This window comes from Arvicanthis niloticus, chromosome 17, assembly GCF_011762505.2.
Source record: "Arvicanthis niloticus isolate mArvNil1 chromosome 17, mArvNil1.pat.X, whole genome shotgun sequence".
NCBI lineage: Eukaryota > Metazoa > Chordata > Mammalia > Rodentia > Muridae > Arvicanthis > Arvicanthis niloticus.
The window spans coordinates 8,749,949-8,767,863 of NC_047674.1; the positions used below are offsets into that span (position 1 = coordinate 8,749,949).

Genomic DNA, 17,915 nt, shown 5'->3' on the forward strand with positions numbered 1-17,915 from the left:
AGAAAACTAAAAAAAAAAAAAAAAAAAATGGAATAAGACTATAAATCCTTGAATCCCACCCCAGTGGCATAGTTTCTTCAGCAAGTCCCCACCTTGTAAATGCTGTATAACATCTCTAAGCAGTGCCAGCAATTGGAAACAAATGTTGAAAATACATGAGCTTATGGGGTGCATTTCTCATTCAAAACACTACAATGGGGATCATCTCTTCTGTATTTATTGCCATACCTCAACAACAGCCTTTCTCTGCTTGTCTTTTCCTGCACCATCAATGTGATATATACATATATATATGCATATATACATATATATAGCATATATATGTCCAATTTCTATTATTATATTAGAAACTTATAGAATTGGTCTGTACCTTTTACACTGTTGCATACCTTATAACTCAAAATTTTCAGAAAAGCACAGTGTGAAATATAGTATTATTAAAAAATAAATTTTAAAATACAGTCATCCCAGTCTAATTGACAGTATTTAATGCTCCATATAGAAAGGTAAAAGTTTCAATACAGCTATTGAAGGTCACTTATTTACAGCCTAAAAGCTACAATTATATATATAAATTATGTATTATATATTATATAAATATAATGAGAAGAATGAAGTCATACAATCATCTGTTGATCTTTTTTGATACCTGAAGAGAATAATGGTAACATTAATCATAAATTTGTGATTATCGTTCATAAGTAATATTGGTCGACACATTGTAACTACAAATAATGTCATAAACTGCTTCTGAAAAAATATTCTTAAGATTAGCATCAGGATACATGGCTACGGTTGTCCTCTTCTCCTCGCTCCAGACCCTTTGCCTTGGCACTTTCCTTTTTAGTCCATCTTTGCTGGGGAATCCTTCATTAGTTACTGTTAGTCCATCTTTGTTTCCTGCAGTTGCTTCTAGAATAATCTTCTTGTGAAATGAATTCAACTTTGTTGTAGTGTTGTTTTCAAACTTAATAAGCATTTGAAAAATATACATGTATCAATTTCTTATCTGGGATAATTTTATTGTTTACTTGTAAATCATTGTTTGTTGTATGTATGTTGAGGGGTAAGGGTGTTGCCTCTGTTTGCACGTGTAAATCCAGAAGCAAGATATCAATGTCAAGTGTCTTCATCTCTTGTTTTCTGTCTCACTTTTTGAGGTAGATTTTCTCACTAAACTTGGATCCCAATGATTTGACAACACAAACTGGCCAGCAAGCTTTAGAGCCTCTGTACTCTCATTCCCTGACACCCACTGCTAGTGCTGGTTTTGTATGTGTATGTGGTTGTATCCGGCTTCTTATGTATGAGTTGAGGATCCATACTCATTGCCAGGTGATGCATCCATAAAATATGAAAGATACTCTTTCCACAGGTTTCCTTCAAAGAATAGTATAAAAATAAGTTCATCCCAAAGACCTATCTAGACTGATGGCAACAGTATTTTTTAAAAAAAAAACTTCAATACTGCAAGTTTTCACATATTGTGATATGAGTATTTGTTGACTTAAAATAATATCAACCAATATAACATCCAGAGTTTTATACATACATAAAAATCAGCATTATATCCTATATACACAATCATTATTTATAAAATAAAATCAATTACAAATAAGAATCAAAATAGCTGTGCTCGCTTCGGCAGCACATATACTAAAATTGAAACGATACAGAGAAGATTAGCATGGCCCCTGCGCAAGGATTACACGCAAATTTGTGAAGCGTTCCATATTTTTTGAAAGCATTAGAACAAAAAGAAGCTAGTATACCCAAGAGGAGTAGACGGCAGGAAATAATCAAACTCAGGGCTGAAATCAACCAAGTCGAAACAAAAAGAACTATACAAAATATCAACAAAACCAGGAGCTGGTTTTTTGAGAAAATCAACAAGATAGACAAACCCTTAGCCAGACTAACCAAAGGGCGCAGAGACAGCACTCAAATTAATAAAATCAGAACTGAAAAGGGAGATATAACAACAGAAACAGAGGAAATTAAAAAAATTATCAGATCCTACTACAAAGGCCTATACTCAACAAAATTGGAAAATCTGGAGGAAATGGACAATTTTCTAGATAGATACCAGGTACCAAAGTTAAACGAGGAGCAGATAAACCACCTAAACAGTCCCATAACACCTAAAGAAATAGACACAGTCATTAAAAATCTTCCCACCAAAAAATGTCCTGGGCCAAATGGTTTCAGTGCAGAATTCTTTCAGACCTTCAAGGAAGACCTAATACCAATCCTCTTCAAGTTATTCCATTGAATAGAAACAGAAGGAACACTACCCAATTCATTCTATGAAGCTACCATTACACTCATACCTAAACCACAGAAAGACCCAACAAAGAAAGAGAACTACAGACCAATCTCTCTTATGAATATTGATGCAAAAATACTCAATAAAATTCTCGCAAACCGAATCCAACAACACATCAAAACAATTATCCATCAAGATCAAGTAGGCTTTATCCCAGGAATGCAGGGATGGTTCAATATTCGGAAATCCATCAATGTAATCCACTACATAAATAAACTCAGAGAGAAAAACCACATGGTCATCTCACTAGATGCTGAGAAAGCATTTGACAAAATTCAACATCCCTTCATGTTAAAAGTCTTGGAAAGATCAGGAATACAAGGCCCATATCTAAACATAGTAAAAGCAATATACAGCAAGCCAGTAGCCAACATCAAACTAAATGGAAAGAAACTTGAAGCAATCCCACTAAGATCAGGGACTAGGCAAGGCTGCCCACTCTCACCTTACCTATTCAATATAGTACTGGAAGTCTTAGCTAGAGCAATTAGACAACAAAAGGAAGTCAAAGGGATACAGATAGGAAAGGAAGAAGTCAAAATTTCACTATTTGCAGATGATATGATAGTATACTTAAGTGAACCTAAAACTTCCACCAGAGAACTCCTAAACCTGATAAACAACTTTAGCAATGTGGCTGGATATAAAATCAACTCAAACAAATCAGTAGCCTTCCTCTACTCAAAGGATAAACAGGCAGAGAAAGAAATCAGGGAAATGACACCCTTCACAATAGCCATGAATAAAATAAATTATCTTGGAGTGAATCTAACAAAGCAAGTGAAAGATCTGTATGACAAGAACTTCAAGTCTCTGAAGAAAGAAATTGAAGAAGATCTCAGAAGATGGAAAGATCTCCCATGCTCCTGGATTGGCAGGATTAATTTAGTAAAAATGGCTATCCTGCCAAAAGCAATCTATAGATTCAATGCAATACCCATCAAAATTCCAAATCAATTCTTCATAGAGATAGAAAGAGCAATTTACAAATTCATTTGGAATAACAAAAAACCTAGGATAGCGAGAACTATTCTCAACAATAAAAGGACCTCTGGGGGAATCACCATTCCGGACCTCAAACTGTACTACAGAGCAGTAGTGATAAAAACTGCTTGGTATTGGTACAGAGACAGAAAGGACGATCAATGGAACAGAATTGAAGACCCAGAAATGAACCCGCATACCTATGGCCACTTGATCTTTGACAAGGGAGCTAAATCCATCCAGTGGAAAAAGGACAGCATTTTCAACAAGTGGTGCTGGCTCAACTGGAGGTCAACATGTAGAAGAATGCAAATTAATCCATTCTTATCCCCTTGCACAAAGCTCAACTCCAAGTGGATAAAGGACCTTCACATAAAGCCAGGTACACTGAAAATATTAGAAGAGAAGTTGGGGAAGACCCTCGAATACCAAGGCACAGGAGAAAAGTTCCTGAACGGAACACCAATGGCTTATGCTCTAAGATCAAGAATCGACAAATGGGACCTCATCAAATTGCAAAGCTTCTGTAAGGCAAAGGACACTGTCAACAAGACAAAACGGCAACCAACAGATTGGGAAAAGATCATTACCAATCCTACATCTGATAGGGGGCTAATATCGAATATTTACAAAGAACTCAAGAAATTAGACGCCAAACAACAAAATAACCCCATTAAAAAATGGGGTACAGAGCTAAACAAAGAATTCTCAACTGAGGAAACTCGAATGGCCCAGAAGCACCTTAAGAAATGCTCAACATCCTTAGTCATCAGGGAAATGCAAATCAAAACAACACTGAGATACCATCTCACACCAGTCAGAATGGCTAAGATCAAAAACTCAGGTGATAGTAGATGCTGGCAAGGATGTGAAGAAAGAGGAACACTCCTGCATTGTTGGTGGGGTTGCAAGCTGGTACAACCACTTTGGAAGTCAGTCTGGCGGTTCCTCAGAAAATTGGACATAGCACTACCTGAGGACCCAGCTATACCACTTCTGGGTATATACCCAGAAAATGCCCCAACAAATAACAAAGACATATGCTCCACTATGTTCATAGCAGCCCTATTTATAATAGCCAGAAGCTGGAAAGAACTCAGATGCCCTTCAACAGAGGAATGGATACAAAAAATGTGGTACATTTACACAATGGAATATTACTCAGCTATTAAAAATAATGAATTCGAGAAATTCTTAGGTAAATGGATGGAACTAGAAAATATCATCCTGAGTGAGGTAACCCAATCACAAAAGAACACACATGGTATTTACTCACTGATAAGCGGAGATTAGCCCAAAAAATTTGAAACAACAAAGATTCAACTACCAGACGACATGAAGCTCATGAAGAAGAAAGAACAAGTGAGGATGCCTAGGTCTTTCTTAGGAGGAGTAACTAAATAACCAAGGGAGCAAATATGGAGACAAAGTGTGGGTCAGAATCTGAAGGGGGGGTTGTAGGGAGACCATTGGGTCTGGGTATTCATTCCATAGGCAGTCACCAAAAATAGACGCTGATAGGGATGTCAGGATGGGAAAGCTAACAGCAGCCGGATAAGGCTGTCTCCTTAGAGGTCTCTCAGAGTCGGACATACCCAGAGACAGATACCCACAGCTATCCATTAATCTGATCAAAGTTCCCAATGGAGGAGTTAGAGAGTAAATTGAAGGAACCGTGAACCGTAAGGGCTGGTGGCCCTGTGAGGAAAGCAACAATACCAACCAGCCAGAGCTCCCCAGGGTCTAATCCACCAGCCTAGGAGCACATAGGGAGAGACACATGACTCCAGCTGTATATGTAGGGGAGGATGGCCCTGTTGGGCATAGGTGGGAGACAAGATAATTAGTACCCTGAAGGCTGAGCACTGAGGGGGGGGGATCTGAGGGTGGGGAGGGAGGCTGGGGGTAGGTGGGTAAACACCTTCATAGAGGCAGGAGGAGGGGGGATGGGATAAGGGGTTCCTGGGTGGTGGGGGAAATATGGTAAGGGGATAAAATTTGAAATGTAAATATTATATCCAATAAAAGAGGGGAAAAATAGAAAAGCGGTTAGAACCAACATTCTTAATAAAATGTCAGCCCTCTTCTAAAAAAAAAAAAAACTATCTAGATACTAAAATTTGTTTTGAGAATTGTATATTGCAGAATGATCAGCCTTGGTGTATCTACTCAACAAGCAAGCTGGGCAGACCTGCTCAAACCTCTGAGGTCTGTGAATTCCTTCTGGAGGCAGCAAAGACACAGCATCAGAGGACTGTCAATTTGCTCCCCCCCACCCACTCCTCTTCTAATATCTCAACGCCCATAATCAGCTTGAAGAAGCTAATGATGAGTCAGTGCCCCATTCCCTGGGCATGGGGACTAAGGTGGTAAATGTTGGGCTGTCTCTCTAGGGAAAAGTAGTGGTTTTGTCGGAATAGAGAGGATTAGCTAGGGTTTATTGCATAGCCATAACCTATTAGTAGAAATCTGTATAATTAATATCAAGATGAAGATATAAATTCTTAAATGGCACCAATTTACTTTGTTTACAAATTTTAAGGTTTTCTTTGGCATGAGCTTCTTAGTGATATAAGAGTGAGATGAATATTGTTACTCTCATAGGCATTGTACCAGTATAACACACTTAGGAATACAAAGCTTAGACCCAGTCCTTCTTCAACTTTTTTAACTGATTTGAGATGGTCAGCCTGTGAGTTAAGGGACTATAGCAAATTCATGACTTGGAGTTTATTATAAGGGTGTTCTCTATGTTTTATTTAGAAATAGCTGAGTGGAGTTAACAGGCAACAGTCCAGATTACCTTACATGGATAGCTGGTTTTCAAAACATCAGAAATCCTTAGAATTGACATGACAAACATTTCAGTATTAATGTTCATTTTCATTAGAGACCTGTCTGCTCCGGACAGCTTCCTATGTTAAATTCTAAGAAGAAATTGAGCATCCTTGGAGTTACACCAGTTGTGGTGAGACAGCCACTAGGCAAGAATTGCCACTTTCCTTCTACAGACAAATTACTGTCCAGAAAAGGACACACTTGCAGAATAGTCGACTGATTATATCTGCCTAGACAGAGTAATCAGCCCTTAATAATTCTGCAGCACTAAGGTCTGTCAGATGATCCTGGGCCAGAAGGCAGAAGAACAGATGCTCCAACGTTTTGAAGTAGAGCGAGTGTCCAGGTGTTCAGAGGTCTCTATAAATTGGCTAAGTTTTAGAAGCTATGCTTTGTGCTTCCCACAATTATAGTCAACTCAGTCATTCTGGATTTCTGATGGGGTTGAAAACTTATAGCTATTTACTTTGAGAGAAAAGATCTGAGTGTATGGTCATCAGCTGACATTCATCCTAAAGCCAAGGAAAAAGTCAGGTTCAGAACTAAGTGTTTTAGTTAGGATAGATGACAGAGGTGCTGGTTAGTCAACAAAAGGATGGACTGGGTATTAGGACTATCTTGTACCTCACTGGTACAAATAGGCATAATTATGCTCTAATTGTATTTTGAGAGAAAAGTTTTTTTTTAACAGGAAGGGTGATGTGTAGGAGGAGCTAAGGTGGGAGGAGTACTGAGAGGAAGAAAAGGAGTAAGAAGAGGAGAAGAAGAAGGAGAGGAGAAGCTAGGTGATGAAAGAGAGATAGAGGGGGGAGACAGGGAAGCAGATGTTCATGAATCTCCACCAGTCAAAGATAGTAGATATATCTAGGTTGGGTAGTGGGTTACACCTCTGATTGAACAATACCAAACTTATAAAGCCTATGATTAACATTTTTAAAAAAAATGTATAAATGCAAAAAGGAAAAGGGGGCATGGGATAGGGGTTTTCTAAGGGGGGTAATGGGGAAAGGGGATGGCATCTGAAGTGTAAATGAAAGATCTAATAAAAAAATATATTAAAAAAAAAAGATTTCTGTAACATATCCCAATCATTCCACACATGACACTTTCTGTGCTAGTCAATAAAAACAGTGTGAATTCTGTGAAAAAAAATCAAAATAGCTGTTCTTATAGTCTAAAACATTAGACTATTTTATACATTATAATAACAATTTCCAAATAGATACATAATTTTGTGTAAATTATATTCTATTTCTTTCCCAAAATAATTTATGATAGCATATGACATAGAAGTACATTTCCCAATAATGCATACATTTTTAAAAGAGTATATTAAAATGAAAATATACTGAGAACTATAAGTCATGGAAGTTCTTCTAATTATGAGCTACTAATTTAGGAGTATGATATGTATAAAAACAAAGTTGGGAGAGTTATGAAATTGGCAATCGAGATGTAGCAGAAAAAAAAAACAAAAAACAGGTAAAACTGTTCACAAGGGCCACTTATAATTAGGATCTGACCAAAAGCAGAGAAATTGAATATATGAAAGACAATCTGAATCTCTTCAAGCATGGTAGAAGTTTCTGGAAATCTATCCAAGACTTGGGTCCATGTTCCCTCCCAGACCACTGTGTAGCATCCAAGTTAGGCACACTGAGAATCCCAGGAGAACTTCTGCAGTATAGAAAAAAACTGACTGAAAAAAAAAAAAAAAAAACAAAAAGAAAAACAACAACCAAAAAAACCCATGGACCTCTCTACATTCACAGGCACTGTCCCCTAGCTTTGGTGAGCATTATAGCACAAACAGTAAGTTGTGTGATAATGGTTGGGGCAGCAACAAATGGCATATTCCTCCAGAAAATGAAGAGAGAAATCTAGATGACTGGGGAGAGAAGGACTATTCAAATGAGGCTTTCCCTGAGGCCCAGGTGTATGAAGAAACCTAGCTCATTCTCAAAACCAGGAACATGCTTTGTAGAACCCAAAATAGCTTTGGGCCAGAGACTTGGGAACAAGAACCTGATGTATAGGAAAGAAACACAGCTCCTCTGAAAACAGGAACATACTTTGCATAAGACAGAATTTGTACAAGACCTCCTAGTCTCATAAACATTTTTATCTTCTGTCTTCCATAATCTGTTATGTTCTATCTTCTGATCTCCTGGTATTCTCTCTCAGGACCCTGCCACTGAAGAATGACCTGCTGGTCTATACAGATAATGATGGAGCCAATGAGACAAAAGAAAATCAAAATAATCACTAAGAGGGTGGAGATGGGACCTTCTTAATACTCTGCTTTTCCTTGGCTATCTAGAAGATTGCAGTAATGGATAAGCCCATTAGAGGTCTACTAAGCAAACATTCTAGAAACTTAACGAATACAAAGGTGGAATATAGCTTAGACATGAGTTTCCTGAACTTCAAATGTACTGTGAGATCATGTATACATCTATCCATAAAATGCTTCTTCTGAGAGAGCATCTTCAAAGATCTGCTTAATTAAAGTCAGGACATCTTTTAAAGACTCCACATTCCTTTCCCACACCAACAGTGAGGACAGTAGCTCTCAACCTATTTTCCCTTAATGGAAAACTGCAAACTAAATCTAAATCATAGTAGAAATATACTGGAGATGTGATCAACACACAAGCAGCTCCTTGAAACTTTATGAGGAAGTTTAATATGGTATTAAGCAAATCAAAACATAAAAATAGTCATAAACAAGGAACTGAAGTAGGGGAAGATTATCAAAAATAAGCATCAATGAAAGGCAAAAACTACCTATTAAAAAAAAAGAAAAAAGAAACAAGTGAGTTCCTAAAGTTGGAAAGCAGTTTAACTGTCACAGAAAATTAACTTAAGAGTTAAACAGTAAGAGTATCTGGGCTAACAGACTATGCCAATGAACGTGAAAGTGGTTAACATATCAGTCTTAAGAGCACAAAGATGAAAGAACAAACAGTAACCAAGACAAGCACTAAGTGGGTGAAGACAGGAGTCTCAACCTTTCCATATCATCCCCACCAGTCTTCCATCACACACATAATACTCTGAGAGGATTCCTATTCTTTAGATTAACAACTACACAGTGTCAAATGTAGTTTTCTGACAGCACAGCCTTTGTTTAGAATAGAGGATATTGAAAAGTTTGAAATTCAATAGTGTAGAAAAACAATTATTCCAGGTACTTTAAACAAGAGCTGCAATAAGATAAAAAGCAAAATGAAACTTTGATGGCCAATTCAAGAATTTTTAAATTAGTTACTAACTTATTCTCCAGAGTAGAATTGAGATGAAAAATCACCTAACTTGAAAAGTGGAAGGCATATCCATGATGAGCCAGAAATCAAGCACAAGGTTCCTGAAACCTCCCAACACTTCTGAAGAGGTAAAAACAGCTTTAGAGTGTCAGTCTCTATAAACATTTGTGAACAGTAGCTATTTATGTTTGAACAATCAGTAAATACATATAGGTTACTCTTTGAGGTGCTGAAAATATGTGATCCATACCAGATGGGAACATAACTGGATATCCATTTTCTTATAAAGATGTCTAGGCTATAAATTACTATCAAAGGAGAAGGTCAGAGAATAGCCATTATAACTGAAACACTGCAAACCGAAAGGTGAGGGTTCTTTGACTCTCACAAGTAGAAAGTATTGCATAGATGGTTTTGAATTGATACAAGGATATGGATCTCTTCTATCCTTCTAGTCTACCATCCTCAATATTATGATCTATTTGTCCTAGCCATAAGGTAGATCACCAGATGTCTTCCATCTTTATATGTGACAAGAAAAAATAATAATAGCAGGGGGAGATGTAGCAACCATGAAAGGCCACATGTCAAATTCCCCATCAAGTGACAGTGTCCAGAGCTGTTCCTTGGGCGTTCTTTCTGAGCTTGTTTGAAGGTTCTAGCAGAGGAGAACAGCTCCTTGTATACCCTTGACTGAAAATCGATCTGTTATTAGGGTTCTCTAGAGGCACAGAACTTATGGAATATCTCCCTATAATAAATTTATTGTGATGATTTACAGTCAGCCTGTATTTCAACTAACCCAACAATGGTCATCTGTGAATGGGAAGGCCAAGATTCTAATAGTTGCTCAGTCCCATGAGGCTAGCTGTTTCAGCTGGCCTTCTGTAGAAATAGGTTCCAGCAAATGTGCTGACAAGTAAGTGCAAGCAGGTAAAGAAGAATCTTCCTTCTTCCAATGTCCTTCTGGGGAGAAGGTGTGGCCCAGATCAAAGGTGTGTACCGCCACACCTGGATCTGGAATTTACTTTGTCCCAGGCTGACCTTGAACTCAGAGATCTCCTTGCCTCAGTCTCCTGGGACTAAAGGCATGTAATACCTTGCTTGGGCCTAAGCTTTTCATGGCCACTATGCCTCAAGATCTCCATGTCAAGATGCAGGTCAGAAACTTGTGTCTTCCAGCTTCAAGTCTGGATCAGAGGTGAGCACTCCAATTCTGGATTGTAGTTCGTTCCAGATATAGTCAAGTTGACAACCAGGAATAGCCATGCTCTTTCTCTAATTAGGGACTCCTATCCTCTTCCCCAGCCTCCCAGCTTTGGGGGTGGGCACACATGGAGCTGTGAGGGAGAAAAGGGACAAACTCCCTAGCCAGCCAGGTGACAATCAATGGGGAGAATGATATTACAAGCAGAATACCCTCACATCATCCTCGGGCATTCCTAACCACAGACCATTAGACAGGTAATATTTTAGTGTGGATACTGCTTGAGCTATTATGGAAAGCTAACAGTGATTGATTTATGAACACAAACATGAAGTAGTAAGCAACCAGCAGTGTCTATCATAATTATATTTTCTTTTCTAAAACATGGTCACATAAAAGGATCATGAGGTCATGCAGGTTTTACTGAAAAGGAAAAAAATCCTGTTTAATAGAAACTATGTGGTGAGGAGAAGGAAATTTTTTTGTTAATATGTCACTGAACAAATAAAGGATTAAAGGTCATGTCGGGGCTTACCTTTTCTGTGTAGAAACAGTATATTAGCCACACAAAATCAATCCTTTTAATATAAGGTTTATTAAAAGAATGAATCCTTCTGATAAAACACCTTATGTTTGTTTTTATTAAAGGTTTTTGAAACGATTGCCTCATCGAAGTTTGTTTCTTCTCTCAGTCCTGGATCAAGAGCCCAACTCTTACTACCTGCTTCTTTAGTTCTGCCAAGTATAGCTCATTTTGTCTTCATGTCTAAAACATACTATGATCATCAGGGGGCAGAGTATTTTATTCTTTAGTCTATTCTTTTTCCAAAGTACATATAAGTCCATGCTCTTTATGTGGCTATGTGGTTACATGTAAAACATAAAAAAAGCTTCTATTATATTGAACACTTTTCAGTATTTATTTTTTTCTGTCAATTTTCGTCGACACTATAGTTTGTTTAGTTCAACAATAACAAACTTATTCTATTTTCTATAACTCTTTTCCCTAATAGTTTTTTTTTTTTTACTTTTAAAAGCTTTAGTAGTAGCAAAGAAATTTTTTCCCAAAGAAAACAATTACAGAAAAACATAATAAAACCCAGTATATACTACTTTAGAAACGGACACTAAAAATGCCTCTGGTAAAATATGGCTGAGATCATTTTTCTCCTTCTTTGTCTCTAATATAAAAAGAAAAATGCATTGTATTATAATTTTCATTCCAATGAACTAACAAACAGCAAGCTTGTAATTCTTGCAGTAGAATTACCATAAACAAAGTGCTCATCCACTATTGTATAGACTGTTCTTCCCCACCCACATTTTGTGGTTCTTTTAAAGTTTCAAATTCTGATCATTGTAAAGATATGCCATCGTTCAGATTTTATTTCCTTGCTCCAGTGTCTATAATAGTTTGGATGGCACAATTGCAATATGTTGGCCTTTCTTTTAACCCTGAGCTTCTGAAAGGCTGTGCACTGAAGTAAACACTCTCCATGCTATCAGTGGGGACGGAGCACTGCTGGGATTGCTTTTTAATCTAATGTTTATTAACATGTCAAAATTTAAAGAAAAAGTTGTTTTCTCTCTGTAGTGTCCACAGATGCCAAAATATAGCTTAGCATAGATATTTATAGCAAGTCCAAAATTCCTCTAGCCCCTTTATGAGACTTCCTCCTTGACATTCTTCTTTGAACACCTTTGGCATACAGATTCACAATTCCACCTCTTCCACCTCGTGTTCCCTCATTGCTGCCTGAAGTGAAACTGTGTATTTCACTTAGGAGTTATGTTTTTCAGTGGACCAGCCATTTTCAGCCAGCAGCAAGTGGATATTCAAATATATAAATGAAAAGGTTGGGTCATTTTTACCAACAGATAACTCAACTTCCTCCTGGAAGTGCCCAGGACAGCAAACACTGTCCCAATCCATGGCAGCCAGCCAGTCTTCTCAAAGACTTTTGAAATTCTCATCAGCTTAAACAAACACTTCTTTGAATTTTAGTATTTACCTGCCAAAGAACAGAAAGTTGTGATTTTATCCTGGCCTAGAGATTCTAAGAGGTAAACTGTTGTTCTTTGATCGGTGAATTTTTTTTCTAATTTTCATTTATTATTGATTTACATGGTCTAGGGAGGTATATGTGAAGTCAGAGGTCAACTTTGAGGAATGGGCTCTCTCCTTCTACTTTTGTGTGGGTTCCAGGTAGCTAGAAGTCAGGTAGCCAGACTTGCCCAACAATGCCTTCCTTGTTGAGATATCATACTGGTTCCTGGCCACTGAATTATATTACTGTCATGTGAATTGTTACACAACAAAACCAAAGATGCCCACCCCGTCCCAAGTTACTTCCTTTTCTCCTTTCTTTCATTTCACCCTTTTTCTTTTTCCTAGATTCCCCCTCCTAAGACAGGGTGTCACATAACTGTGGCTATCCTAAAGATAGAACAATGATTTACAACCTGTGGGTCATGTCCCCTCAACCCATTCACAGGGGTCGCCCAAGACCATCAGAAAACATATATTTACATTATGATTCATAACAGTAGCAAAATTACAGTCATGAAGTAACAATGAAAATCATTTTGTGATTGGGGGGAATCACCACATGAGGACTTGTATTAAAGATCACAGCCTTAGAAAGCTTAAAAACCACTGTCCTACAATGAGCTGTTATTTCTGGAAGGCGTCATTATGTCAAATTCAGGTGGTGTTGGAAGTCATATCTAGATCTGTGCAGGCTAGATAAGTACATTTTACCATTTTTTTTTTCTGCATCTCCAGTCCTATGTTTTTTTTTTTTTTTTTCTTTCCACCAGCCTACAACTTGTGAGCTCAAGAGCCTACTGGTGCTTCTTATGAAAAGCTTACATACCCAATTGTTTGTAACATTGACTCAATAAATATATTTTTGGGCATTTACAGCTTTTGTAATTTCCTTCCAGGAAAAAATTGGACCCAATAGATACTAGCTATAGATGAATGGTATAGCTATAAGGAGCCCCAGAGAGTTGCTACCTTTTGCAGCTATCTGATTTAACTTCTGGCTGGGCTGGTAAGGGACATCAAATAATATGTAGCAACCTTCTATGACTCTTCACTTTGTATGCTACATTTTCCTTCTTCCTTTTTGGGTAATACCCCTATCTTTACTCATCCCATCAAGAACTGTAGCCATTGATAATGACATGTGTAAAGAATTTCTATTATAACAAACTATTATGATGTTGTCCAAACAAAACTTGCTCCATAACTTTTCATTGATCAGTTCTGAAATCTCTCAAACTCAACACAGAAATTAATATACATTGTCTTTGTTGCTAGTTAAGCTGAAACTGAACTTATGGAAGCACTGCCCAGTAACTGAGAAAAATTCCTAATTAAATGAAATTACTTTGTATTATCAACTGGGACTCCAGTAACAAGTGTTCCCCTCAGCACCATTGTTTTAGGAACTGGAGAGATGGCTCAGTGTTAAAAGAGTCTATTGTTCTTGCAGAGGACTGGAATTCAGTTCCCAGCACCTACATTTGTGGGTTTCCAGCCACCTGTGGCTGCAGCTTCAGAAGATCCAATCCATTCTTCTGGTCTTTGCAGGAACCCAAATACATGTGAAAATGTGCAAACAGACTCCCCCCCCTCCAAAAAAATAAAATAGATCATTAAAAAACATAGATGTGTTCTGTTTGATTGGATTTGATTTAAGGAGTACATTTTTTTTTAAGTTTGTCAGTTAGTTGCATTACTTTGTAAAAGATTATCTTGACTCAGAACAATTCCATTAGCAGACATACAACAACCATTGAGAACACATTATCATGCAATGACCAAGACTCCAGACCCTACCTCTATCATCAAGATTTAAATCTCAGCTTTTTAATTTAATCATATAACTTCCAGCAATATATTTAACATGTTAAAAAATAGAAATAATTGTGTAGAACAATGTGCCATCATTATGAAGTCTTTGGAGTCATTTGATAAAGGAAATAATCAAGCCACTGGGTAAAATGTAGATGAGGAAAATGATGTTATATGCTTTCAGATTATTCACTAACAATCATCTTTTTCCTCATCTACATTTTACCCAGTGGCTTGATTATTTCCATATTACTGATGGTCATTTTCCCATAAGACCTTTGCCTTTATTTCGATCTGTTGCTTGTTTATGTGGGTATAAAACAAGGGCTATTATTTTATTAAACAAGTTATTATTTATAATGATAAAGGAGCCTGTGTATGGGAGGAAGGCTGCAGGATTAATCTTCAGAGGACATACTCAGCCTGGTGCCAGAATATATATTCAACCTCCAGATCTCTGCCATAGTAGGACACACATCTGCTGACACTGAGGTACTGTCCTACTCTGTCTTTCTAGCTCTGAAGGGTTGAAATCCTGGAGCATAGTAAATCTTACTTCTTTCAAGTTATTTCTGTCACATAGTCTGGTTAAAATAGCGAAAAAAGGAACTGTCAGAACACATCTTAGATAAATGTAATAATTCCTTATGATGCATTAGGTTATGTAGGTATATGATAAGAACTCCATCTACCTTACATTGAACCTTTCTCAACAATCCAGATCATCAGTATTTCAAAGATTATGTCTATAATATTTCTCCACTATTGTTATTAATTTTAACTTGTAATGAATCCACAGTGGGAGGAAAGAAGTCACTCCCCTAAACTATCCTTGACTTCCACATACACACCATGGCATATTACATACACACACATGTGTAAACGCATATACACACAATTTCTTCCTTTTTTATTTTTATAAGCTTTACTTATTTTACATATATGAGTGTACTGTTACTCTCCTCAGACACACCAGAAGGCAGCATTGGATCCCCTTACAGATGGTTGTGAGCAACCATGTGGTTGCTGGGAAGTGAACCGAGGACTTTTGGGAGAGCAGTCAGTGCTTTTAACTGCTGAGCCATCTGTCCAGCCCCCAAGCACAATTTATTAATAATATAATAAAACAATTTTAAAGAGTAATTTTGAATGTTATCTCAAAAATAAATTGTAGATCTTTGGGATACCCAAAGAAATCTGTGCTAGTCAATTATCTGTCACTTTGACAAAATGTTAGAGATGATTATATTATGACAAGCAATGTTTATTTCACAGTTTTGGAGATGTCAGTCCCTCATTGAATGTCCTCACTGCCTATGAACTTGTGCTGGGACAAGTGCTCATAAGAGAGAGAGTGTAAAATGTCTTCACTTCTCTGTGAGGAGAAGCAGTAGTCTCATCCTAACCATGTATAATCTCCATTGGCCCCAAGTCTTAAAGCTTTCATCGTATCCCACTAGCAAAAATATGAAAACCAAGTCTTTTACAATTATAACGTTTCCAAACTTTCTATATTTAGTTGTAGCAGAAGCTATTATAGTCATTTAGAGAGAGATTTGTGACTTTTAGAATGTAATGGCAGTAGAAACAGAACAAAATAGATAACTGCTAGATATATTTGGAGATCAGAATAAAACATACTTGTTAATGAATTAATATGATGTATTAGTCTGTTGAAAGAGGAAACCAAAGTGGTGTGGGAAGGTGGAATATATAAGTAAAATATGATCTAAGAAATGACCTCATTCACTATAGAGGCTAACAAGTCCAAACATTAATTGGGTGGCTGGTGGAGAGTCAGATATTTGGTGTTCCATTGAAGTCTGAAGACAGTCCCCAAGAGAATACCCTTGGTTACAGAAGGCTGGGGTTTATAAATGTGCACCTACATTGGAAAGGACAGTCCAATTCACTCAGCCCACTGATTTAAATGTTAACATTGTGTAGAAACACAGACCCAGCAGAAAGGTACTTATCCAGAGTGATCTGAGCATCCTATGGTACAGTCAAGTTGAATCATAAAAGCAACTATCACACATAAGATAGGGGAGATGAGTAGTCAAGGTTATCCTAGAGTTTCTGGCTTGGTGTGCCTGCCTAATGAGGTGAGCAACACTGAGCAGGGCAGAAGCCATTTTCCTTTGAAAGAGAGAGATAACATTTTAAAAAACAAACAAGGAAAACTAAAAATACCCTTAAAAAATACTAAGAATATCTTCTTGGTTCTTTATACCTTTCTTTATGTAACTAAATAATATGCACTGATTATTGCACATAATAATTTTAATACATGAGCCAGTGCCACCTGCATATTCTCTCTCTTTCTCTATAGCTCTCTGTCACTCTCTCTCACTCCTCCAGCCTATGTCTTTCCCATTCTCTATATTTTTTGAAGCAAGATGTTATATAATACGAGTGGTCCTCAAACTTACTATGTATCAGAGGATGATCTTGATCTCCCAAGCCTCCTACCTCCACCCACCAAGTGCTGGGATACAGAGTTGCGTGCACCTCCACCGTCTTTGTATTGTTTACATGTTTACATGATTTTTTTTTTTTTTTTTTTTTTTTGGTTTTTCGAGACAGGGTTTCTCTGTGTAGTCCTGGCTGTCCTGGAACTCACTCTGTAGACTAGCCTCGAACTCAGAAATCTGCCTGCCTCTGCCTCCCGAGTGCTGGGATTAAAGGCGTGTGCCACCACCGCCCGGCCAGTTTACATGATCTTGTTTTCACACTTGACACTACTCTGCAAGAACTGCTATTGTCAAAGATTATGGAGTAAGAAGGGACAATATCTAAGAAGCTCTTCATGTCTAAGTAACTCTTTGTTCTTGTATGCCCTCTGTAAGGATGACATTTTCAATGAGAAAAAAAAATTCATTCTACTTCTTTATGAGTAATCTCATAAACATAGTTTGAATTAAAACCTGACTTAGGACCTAATAATATATCTTAACTATTGGGGGAAGAGATGCAAATATATCATATAACAGAAGTATTTTGTTCAGTACAAAGCTGTTTTTCTCAAAACTTCTCTAAGTGCAAATTTTTTGTTTTGTTTTGCATTAATTTGTGGTTTGTCACGATTTGTTGGGTGTAGTCTAACTGTAAAGACCTCGGAAGCCTGAAATTCACTGTGTAGACCATGTTGGTTTCAAACTCACACTGAGCCACCTACCTCTGTCCTCTCCCCCCCCCCCCCCCCCAATGCTGGGATAAAAGGCATGCATCTCCATGTTGCTGTGTGCAAGGTTTTATATGTTACTCTGTCACTTCAGGTGCTTCCAAGATTTAAAAAAAAAAAAAAAAAAGCTGAAGCACCCTGAAGTAGCATCATCAGGGTAACTCAATACAAAATAAGCCTAGGACAAAAATCGTAAAAATTTACAGGAACACCTTACAGCATATGCCTACTGCAATGTACTCCTAAGT

At 37.4% G+C, this 17,915-nt stretch overlaps 1 non-coding gene across 1 annotated transcript; it reads left to right on the forward strand.

Annotated features, from left to right (window-relative positions):
• The first annotated feature begins 1,632 nt into the window (after positions 1–1,632).
• Positions 1,633–1,739, forward strand: LOC117722801 (U6 spliceosomal RNA). The gene has a single exon (XR_004608572.1). It is a non-coding gene; the product is annotated as a U6 spliceosomal RNA (small nuclear RNA).
• The last annotated feature ends 16,176 nt before the right edge of the window (positions 1,740–17,915 follow it).